A 10,755-nucleotide genomic window follows, 5' to 3' on the forward strand; every position below is an offset into this window, starting at 1 on the left:
AAGAAAAAATCTACATAACTTCCCAACTATTTAGGGTAGACTACTTCACCCCAAAAGATAAAATCGGATTTTCTACCCTCTGAACTTTATAAAACCAGTCAAATAACCCCTGAGCGGTTTGGGACGGTGGTTTTGCTACGATGGTTTTATCTTTTTCTTTTTTATTTATTTTCGCTAAATCATTGAAAAATCATAGTAAATCGTAGAAAAATTATAAAATGGAAAATCTAATTATGTTGGACTAAACATGAGTAGATCTACACAGTGAACATATAATATGATATGCTTTAGTATAAAGTTTTTGCCGTAGCTTTAGATCTATGATTTTCTATAATTAATTAGAATAATTCATAGCTGCAGCTTTTATGATCCAATTGTGATGAAAATTTTATGGTGGGCTACTTATTGTATGCTTGAACTATAGTAAAAATTTCATACTCATTGGATCTTGTATACCTTAGTTATAGATAAAACATAGATTTAACAAGCATAAACCTAAATAAATCTATAACTAAATTATACATGATCCAATGAGTATGAAATTTTTACTATAGTTTAAGCATACAATAAGTAGCCCACCATAAAATTTTCACCACAATTGGACCATAGAAGCTGCAGCTATGAATTATTTCAATTAATTACAGAAAAACATATATCTAAAGCTATAGCAAAAATTTTATTCTAAAGCATGTCATATTATATGTTCACTATGTAAATCTACTCATGTGGAGTCCAACATAATTGGATTTTCCATTTTATGATTTTTCTGTGATTTACTATGATTTTTCAAAGATTCAGCAGAAATAAATTAAAAAAAGACAAAATCACTGTCACGGTAGCAAAACCACCGTCCCAGACCATTTAGGGGGGGGGGGGGGTTATTTGACTGGTTTTAGAAAGTTGAGGGGGTAGAAAATCCAGTTTTATAGTTTGGGAGTAAAGTAGTCTACCCTGGATAGGTGGGGGATTATGTAGACTTTTTCCTAATGCAATATAACTCCTAGTTTGCATATAAAAGAAACCACATACATCATTATGAAATATAATATAAAGTACCACCTTTAATTTATATCTCAATTATTCATTCTAAAAGATAAAATTGAATATAACTCAAAATTGGCATATAAGTACTAACCTAAGAAATTACAATAAAGTATATTATATATATTCCTAAATGACACACTTCTATCACTAAACTAAAACTAAGAATGTTGTTATGTGACACCATGTAGACCAACATGCATACATTAGGATAAATATTTATTTTAATATTTTATTGTGTGAAAAAATATTCCCTTAACAAACCACATCTCAGTTGTTTAAAACCCACTCGATTCTGCGAGCACCACAACATTCGGAGCATCGATGGCTCATCGTTGCATCGACATCTGTCTCTGCACATTTTGCAAAAAAGCCCTCAAAGTTTGTAGGAACTAACCCGTAGTCTAAAGTCAACCCAATCCGCGGTTCGCTCCCGCACGCGCACGGGCAATTTAGGTGGCACCGAAAACCCTAGCCGCCGCGATCTCTCCTCTCTGCCTCACCGCCATCATCGCTTCCCTCCTCATCTCTCCGCCTCGCCGTGTTGGAGGAGCGTACCCGGATCTATAGGGAGGTGGCGTTCGGCCATGGTGACGTCGTGGCGGGTCGCGTTCATGGTGGAGCGGTAGTGCCCGCATGCTCAGAGCCTAGAGGCCGCGGTTCTCGGCTTCTTGCGTGCTCAGAGCAGGCGGCGAGAACACGAGGGTATGGCTCAGCAACAGCTCCACATCCTCTCCAAGATCTGTTCACTAAAGTTGAGCTTTCTCTTCTCTCTCTCAGATATGACCTGGATGGCCTCACGGCGCCTCGGCAATGGCGGCCAGCGGCAGCCCGGAAGGCCAGCATCCTCCACCTCCAACTTAAGCACACATGCCTTAGTAGCTCCAAGGCGTCTGCACCCCGTCCCGTCCCCCACGGCGTCCTGCAACCCCGGGCCATCGACGCCCCGTCCCTCTCCATTCCCCATTCCGCGCCGTTTCTTCAGCATTTAGGAACTGCATAAACGTAGTATGTTCTTCTTTTTTATTCCTTACATGTTGATTTTTTTTCTGTGATATAGATGATATGACTTCACTGAAATTACAATGTTTGACAAACAAAAGATACAATCCTATATTCAAGTGTTTTTTGCATTCAAAACATGCATGCTGCTAAGTGCTAATCACTACTACAGAAATGAGCTTTAGTACCGGTTGGGAACTAGCTCTACTCCCGGTTTCCCAACTGGGACTAGCAATCCGGGGCTAAAGGTGCTGTTCTTTAGTCCTGGTTTGCCACAACCGGGACTAAAGATCCTCCCAACTTTAAAAAAAATAATGCCTCCCACCGCTGCGCCCTGTGAGATTCGAATCCAAGACTTCATGCACTGCCTCGCGCGTAGCTTATCACCCCACCTACACAACACATCTAACAATGGATGGGATGCTTTCCTTTTGAACTAACCCATCAGAGGACCTTTAGTCCCGGTTGGTGTTACCAACCGGGACTAAAGGGTCCTTTAGTCCGGGTTGGTGTTATCAACCGGGACTAAAGGGTCTACCTTTAGTCTGGGTTGGTATTACCAACCAGGACTAAAGGTTGGAGGACTTTTAGTCCCGGTTTAGCCATTGGGCAGGGACCTTTAGTCTCGGTTGGAGACACCAACTGGGACTAAAGGCCTTCTAGTCCCAGGGGCAAAAAATGCCGAGGCTAATGCCAAATTGAGACATCGTTCTAAAGTCTGTTCTCTAATAGTGAATACATGTTCCCTTATGTATTGTTGTCATGCATACTGTTGGCCCACAGGATCACTGGCTCAGGCGAGTGAACCACTCAGCTGATCTTGCCGAGCACCCGCTAGTGTTGCTGAGCACCCACTAGCTATGCCGACCACGTGTAGGCGTTGTCCGTGCCACGCACTATGACCAGAGCTAGAAGAAGAAGGGAGAACAGAGCAAGCACGCACAATACAAGACACCAGCGTTGGCCGAAGCCTTGTCTGTGTGATGGCAAATCTGAACTCTCTTTACTGAGTTGCCGTGGTAGTCTATTTATACAACTCTATCTATCTAGTTCTAGTACAGCCCACATGCTGTAACAGTAACTAGATAACATACAGGGTTGACTCTGTGCCGACCACTGCATGGCTATAGTGCTGTAGGTGAGCCGTGCGGCGCCTGCACCTGCAGTGGCTATAGTATCACAGCAGGGGGCCTTTTCGGCGCCTACTTCCCTTGCTGTGTTCATACAAGGTAATAGTAGATTAGCTAACAATCTTCCCCTAATCTTACTGCTAACCCTTGTACCCCCTCCATACCGATCATCTCCTTCAGCTCCGTGAGTCGAAGTCTTCCGAGCGACTTAGTGAGGACGTTCATGAGTTGCCGACCAGTTTCGATGACCTTGATGACGATCTACCCTCCATCAACACATTCCTTGAGGAAGTGGAACTTCACGTCGATGTGTTTACTCCAGTCGTGCAGAACTGGATTCTTCACGAGGGTGATGGCGGGCAGGTTGTCCACCATCATAGTTGGTGGGTGAGCTTCCACACTGGTCAGCTCGCCCAGCAGCCGGCATAGCCACATAACTTGGCACACCGCTGTGGCTGCCGCTACGTACTCTACCTCGCACGTAGATAGCGCCACCACCTTCTGTTTCAGCGACAGCCATGAAATTGGAGCTGACCCGAGGAAGACAAGCACGCTAGAGGTGCTCCGTCGTCCATTGATGTCCCCCGCCATGTCTGCATCGCTGAACACCGTGAGCTGCAGCCTACTCCCGCCGGTCTTTGGGAAGATGATCCCATGATTCACCGTCCCCTTGACATAGCGTAGTAGCCGCTTCATCGCAGCCCAATGATCCTCTCTGGGATCCTCCATGAAGCGACTGACGTAGCCCATGGCGAACGCAATGTCCAACCTCATGTGGACTAGGCAGCGCAGACCACCAATGATGCTTTGGTAGAGTGTTGCATCCACCTTCGCCACGGTACTGGCCTTCGTCAGCTTCAGCCACTCCTCCATCGGAGTCACGCATGGCTTGCACTCCACCATGTCGCTCCTCTCTAACAGCTTGGAGGCATATGCGCTCTGACTGAGCGTGAGTTCCTCCTTCCCCTGTCTCACCTCAATGCCGAGGTAGTAGGAGAGTGCGCCGAGATCGCTCATTCAAAAACAAGCCGCCATCTCGCACTTGAAGCTGTTGATGTCCTCCGTGCGCGCGCCGGTGACGATTAAGTCATCCACATACACGCCGACCATGAGCTCTTTCTTCCCCCGTCGTTGCGTGTAGAGTACGTGCTCGGTTGTGCACCTTTGAAACCCAAGCTCGCCCAGCGTGGCGTCAAGCTTGGCGTTCCATGCTCACCGTAGCCCGTAGAGCGCCTTGCGTAGTCGGAGCACCCTGTGCTCCTCTCCCTTGATGGCGAACCCTAGAGGTTGCCTGACGAAGATTGTTTCCGCCAGCTCACCATTGAGGAAGGCCAATTTAACGTCCAAATGATGGACACACCAGTCCTTTGCTGCTGCCAAGGCTAGTAGCAAACAAACCGACTCCATACGCGCTACTGGTGCAAAGACCTCCTCGAAGTCGATGCCCTCACACTGAACAAAGCCTTGGGTGATGAGGTGCGCCTTGTGCTTGACAATGGCGCCGAGCTCATCCCTTTTGACCTTGTACACCCACTTTAGGCTGATCGGATGGCATCCTGGAGGTGGATCGACGAGCTGCCAAGTCTCGTTTTCTTCGATCGCCTTCATCTCCTCCAGCATCGCCCGTCGCTAGTTTCCATCATGCTCGGCTAGCGCGAACATGGGTGGTTCCTCTACGCTGATGAGTAGCAGCTCTACGTCGTTGAGCAGCCTGCCCGCCAGACCTGAGGGACCTGTGCCACCGACGATATCATCCAACCTACGGAACCGCACCTCCTCACCTTCGTGGTAAGCGTCCACGAACTCAGTGATGTCACTTGGAGGTGAGGCGAACTCGATCGGCATCGATGGAGCTCCCTGTACTGCCAAAGTGCCCGGCATAGCACCTGAAGTGCTCGGCACTACTTCTGGACAGCTCGTCATAACTCCTGCAGCGTTCGGCCACATTGTAGGAGTGTCCAGCCTTAGTCTTGGAGTGGTCAGCACCACTACAAGATGTCTTGGCTCTACCATGGGAGTGCTCGGCACCCATCCTGGAGTGGTCGCCACCACAATAGAACCTCTTGGCACCACTCCTGCGCGTGCTCGGCATCCCTCCAGAAGTGCACGACACTCCTCTCGGAGTGCTCGGCCCTCCTCCTGGAGTGCTCGGCACCTGTTCCACAGCGTCTCCACCACCGTGGATGACCAAGTGCTCGATGACAAAGGTGTTGGTGAAGCCGCCAGCTTCCCCCATGCTCGGACTGCTCCAGTCCCAAGCCGCCTCCTCATCGAACACAACGTCGTGCGAGACAAGAACTTTGTCTCCACGTGGGTTGTAGAGCCGGTACGCCTTGGTACCCTCCGCATAGCCCAGGAACACCATCGGTGTGCTCCTGTCCTCCAGCTTGGTGAGGTTTGGCTTTGTCTTTCTGACGTGGTTGATGCAACCGAATGTCCAGAGGAATGACACATTCGGCTTGCACCCATACCAAGCTTCGAATGGCGTCTTGCCCGTCAGGGCCTTGGTCGGAGAGCGGTTGAGGATGAACACCGCCGTGGTCACCGCCTCACCCCAGAACTTTGTCGGCATGCCTTTGGCCTTCATCATGGATCGAGCCATGCCGACCACCGTCTGGCTCCGCCTCTCCACCATGCCATTCTGTTGTGGCGAGTACAGCGTGGTGTGGTGTTGCCCCACACACTAATCCGTGCAGTACGTAGCGAACTCCACCGAAGTGAATTCACCATCATGACCAGTCCTCAGCACGCGGAGCTTCTTGCCGCTCTTGGCCTCCGCACGCGTCTTGAACTTCTTGATCGCCGCCGTCGCTTCATCCTTGCTAGTCAAGAGTTGCAGCCACATGTAGCGACTGCAATCATCCACGAGCAGGAGGAAGTACCGCTGACCACCACATGTAGCAGGCGTGATCGGCCTGTAGAGGTCGCCGTGAATGAGCTCAAGAGCTTCCTCTGCGCGATACTTGGCCGCCTTTGGGAAAGGTAGCCTCCTCTGCTTCCCAGCTAGGCAGCTATCACACAGCTCGCCTCCGTGCTTGATGTGGGGTAGTCCTCAGACCATCTTCTCCAGCCGACCAAGCGTGTCGAAGCTGAGATGTCCGAACCGGGCATGCCACATCCACGGTTCCTTGGAGTGCCTTGCCGCTAGGCACACCGGCTGCTCTACCTTCAGGTCAAGCAGGTACAACCGGTTTAGGGACCTCTTCACCTTGGCAAGAAGTCGCTACTCCCGGTCCTTGATCCTAAGGACTCCGTCATTGATCAGTACCTCACTACCGCACTCATCCAGCTGACCAATGCTGATGATGCTGGAACGCAGCTGCAGGATGTAGTACACATCCGTTAGCGCGCGGTGCTCCCCGTTCTGGCATTTGAAGATGATGGTGTCGCGCCCTTGGATAGCCACCCTTGAGCCAACACTAAACTTCACCGTACCGGTAACATCACCGTTGAGCTCGGAGAAGGATTCCTTAGAGCCCGTCATGTGGTTGCTGGCACCAGAGTCTAGATACCACCGCTGCTCCTGGTCAGCGCCTACACGCCCGAGGTGAACTTGGGCGCATAGTTTGTCGAGGTTGACGGTCTTCAGGGCCCTCCCAGGTCCTTCCACCGTCGTCGCCTCCTCCTTCTTCTCGACCTCGGCGTCGTGCAGTGCACAGAACGTCGCTATCAGGATAGTGGCCTCATCCTCATCATCGGCTCACGCTAGGTGAGCTTCAGCCTTCTTCTCCCGCTTGCGATTTGGGCACTCTCGTGCCCAATGGCACATCTTCTCGCAACGCCGGTAGGTGTTGGGGTCGACCTGCTTCTTCTCCGAAGAAGCCCTATCGCGGTGCTTGCCCTTGCCATCGCGACTGGAGGAGGCTGCCTTCCTAGAGTTCCTCCGAGCAGCCCACTCCTCTTCCGTCAGCAAGAGTTTTCCGCTGTCCTTCGTTGCTGTCGCCTGCTCCAGGCGCTCGTCCACTGCCCACAGACGGCCTATCACATCCTCAATGGTGAGGGTGGACAAGTCTAGCATCGTCTCTATAGAGAGAGCGATCTGGATGTACTTTGCCAGAACGGAGTGAAGGTACTTGGAGACCGCCTCCTCTTCGTCGATGGTGACGCCATGGCTCTTCAGCTTGCTGATGAGCGTCTGCAAGCGGAGGGAGAAGTCCTCCACCATTTCACCATCCTTGAACTTGAGGAGGGTGTACTCCTGCTTCAGAAGCTGGGCCGTCTCCTTCTTTGTGCGGTCGGAACCGACGCGCATCGCCGCAATAGCCTCCCACACCTCCTTAGCCGAGTTCTTCGCCCCCAACGACTCCCTGTACTCCGCTGGTACAGCAGCGAGGATAGCCTCCAACGCTGACATGTCATCCTCCTCATTGTTGGTGCCCTTGTCAACAGCATTCTAGAGCCGTCGGGCTCTGAGCTTGACCTTCATGGTCACCGACCACTCTCCATAGTTGGTGCGAGTCAGCGTCGGCCAACAGGTGCCGCTGACCTCCCGCACCGTGCGAACAACGACCTCCTCTCGTGGCTGGGCAGCCACAGCAGTGCCACTGCTGTCGCCCAACTCCGAACTGCCCGTCATCGCCATCGGTTAGAATGGCGACGGCACTCGACAATGCTTCGATACCACTTGTTGGCCCACAGGATCACCGGCTCAGGTGAGTGAACCACTCAGCCGATCTTGCCGAGCACCCGCTAGTATTGCCGAACACCCACTAGCCGTGCCGACCACGAGTAGGCGTTGTCCGTGCCACACACTACGACCAGAGCTAGAAGAAGGGAGAACAGAGCAAGCACGCACAATACAAGACACCAGCGTTGGCCGAAGCCCTGTCTGTGTGATGGCAAATCTGAACTCTCTTTACTGAGTTGCCGTGGTAGTCTATTTATACAACTCTATCTATCTAGTTCTAGTACAGCCCACATGCTGTAACAGTAACTAGATAACATACAGGACTGACTCTGCGCCGGCCACTGCATGGCTACAGTGCTGCAGGTGAGCCGTGCGGGGTCTGCACCTACAGCGGCTACAGTATCACAACAGGGGGCTTTTTCGGCGCCGCCTTCCCTTGCTGTGTTTACACGAGGTAACAATAGATTAGCTAACACATACCTGGTCCAGAGCTGAAATTGGTTCTAGCCATGGATATTAGAATCGAAACCAGCATTGTGTAGCAATAGGATTGGTTGTGCAATTAATAACCTTGAAAATATTGATAAGCTATAAATATTGCAAGAAAAACATTGCCCTTAATTTTGGAAATTCTTCCGATACATTTCCACAATTGGCATATTTTGGAAATTACATTTGTGCTCTACTTCTGATTTGAATCAATTGCTGCACTTCCTGTTTTTAATTTTCAGGATGGTAGAGAAAAAAATGTAGTACATTTGTACTCGAGTTTCACTATAGTAACATGATCAGAAGAGTTTCTATAATCATGCAAATTAGTTTTTCAGAGTTAGTGCTTACCCCATTAATGTTGTTTTCGCATGTTCTACTGTATTCTTGCCCAATGTCATACCTCATTAGTTCAAAATAAATCAATTGCATTCTATCCTTATATGTCTTTATACTATTTTCTTTGATTCTGTGCACTCCTGTTATGACGGGCCTCCACTATGGCCGTAGAAGGCCTGCTCGTGGCTAGGAGACCGCGTCCAGGAAGGCCTCAAGTCTACTTGTCGCAGTCGTATTAGCTATTATTAGAATTATTGAAATTATTAGAATTTATTTTCTAGTATTAGATGAGAAGAGTTATAAATACCTTGTAAGACTATTTTGATAATTAAGCAGAAACAATCTATTGTTTCCGGCTTCCCCTGGGAGCCGGGAGTTCCTAACCCTAGACGATCTACTGTTCACACATGAACAGTAGAGGGTTCTAGGGCGTTGTTACTGTAGCTACGCGAGGGTTCTAGGGCTGCAGCCGCAGCCGCCGCTCCCTCGCTACAGCCACGGCGCCGCCGCGCCGTCTTCCTCGTGCACTTCGACCTCGCCCTCCAACCTCCCACGCATACAACCTACGGTCCCTCTCTAGCAGGGCCAAGGTTCCTAGCAACTCCACTCAGAGCTTGCAGGTTCATAAATTCATGTATTGTGAAGTCTGAAAGCATCTGACTCAGTTACAATCAGAAATGACAGCCCAATCTTCTTTTTGAAAAGCTTTATTTTAGAATACAAGATTCTCAATACTGATGTGCGCCAAATATACGAGGGGATGACATGCCGAATGTAAGTCCCCAATAACTCCAAATATGTTAATTAATCTGATTTGACTGATGATATATGTTCATATATAGCTTCCTTTTTGTTATTTCCTGCCTTCCATCGGTAACTTTATGCCACCTTCAACCAAAGTGTTTGCCTAATGCAAAGGTCTTCAAGATGTCTGATGGTGTTTGTGCTTTAATCTATATTCAATTGTTAAGATAGTCCAAGATGTCTGATGAAGTTAACGACTTGTTCTTTCATTTCTGTGAAAAGAGTCCATCAACCGAGGTGCTTGCTCCAAAACACAAATTAATGTTTCTAATATCAGTTTTATAAAATGCTACAGATGTTTATATTATATGACACTATTATTTTTCAAATATATGTACTTTGAGCTGTAATTTTCCCTATTTCCTAGAACTGAACATTCTGACTTGTGTTTTTTTAGGATTCTTGCACATTGACAGTCAGCAGTACTGTCGAAGGAGAAGAATATGAGGTCGTTCAGGAGCTTGAGCATATTGTGTACACTTAGTAAAACCGTCATTTATGGTAAGACAATTTTTGCAGCTTGCCTTAGTAATTCAGTCTCTAGAGTACCACAAGAAGAGGTCAGCGACACCAACAATAAATTCTAAAATCGTTTCATCTGCGTATTGCATGGTGAGCTTCTGTGTACGTAATATGACAACTTATTAATTCTAGGACTTGTGTGTCACCTACCAAAGAAACAATTGAGGAACTTTTCACATATGGTGCTGCAGAGCCTATAGGTACCTCCTCACTCCACTTTACTTGCCTTGATCGAACTGTTCAATGATGAGTAATGATATAACATGCATCGAAGTTTTACTCCATTTTACAATCTATAAACATCATACCTCAAGGCTTCCACAAACTAGTTTAAGTAATGTATCTCTGATGACCTTTTTTCTATTTACAGGGTAGTTTGACTGCAAAAAATATTCAGCATCATGGGGCCTTGTCATTTTAATGATCAGCTCTGTGTTTTTCGGAAACCTCATGGCTGCAGATTTCAAATGTGTAGCTTATCATTCTATTGTCTCTGACGTTTTCTAACCTATTCTAATGGCCTCTGCACTTCTGGATTAGCATTCTAGCTATTTTCACCAAGATGTTTTGTAGCTATATAATGAATGACTATCCAACGTGTGGCTCAATTAGGAACTATAAGGGCTAGCTGCAGAGTGCAGTGATCATGCATGTAGTGAATGGTTATGTAATGGATGGCTAAACAGAATCATCACGTGTTGCGGTGGCCATATAAACCGTAATTGTGCTATTGGAATGGGAGAAGTGATTGGTTTCATAATTTTTTGCTACGTATTTGTTAGTGTGATATGCCTAATTTTA

At 48.2% G+C, this 10,755-nt stretch overlaps 1 long non-coding RNA gene across 1 annotated transcript; it reads left to right on the forward strand.

The window, feature by feature from the left end:
• The first annotated feature begins 1,610 nt into the window (after positions 1-1,610).
• On the forward strand, positions 1,611-10,440 carry LOC136514928 (uncharacterized). The gene is made up of 6 exons (XR_010773891.1): positions 1,611-1,746; positions 1,822-2,049; positions 9,240-9,402; positions 9,830-9,933; positions 10,087-10,154; positions 10,325-10,440. It is a non-coding gene; the product is annotated as an uncharacterized lncRNA (long non-coding RNA).
• Positions 10,441-10,755: the final 315 nt, after the last annotated feature.

This window comes from Miscanthus floridulus, chromosome 17 (assembly GCF_019320115.1).
Source record: "Miscanthus floridulus cultivar M001 chromosome 17, ASM1932011v1, whole genome shotgun sequence".
NCBI lineage: Eukaryota > Viridiplantae > Streptophyta > Magnoliopsida > Poales > Poaceae > Miscanthus > Miscanthus floridulus.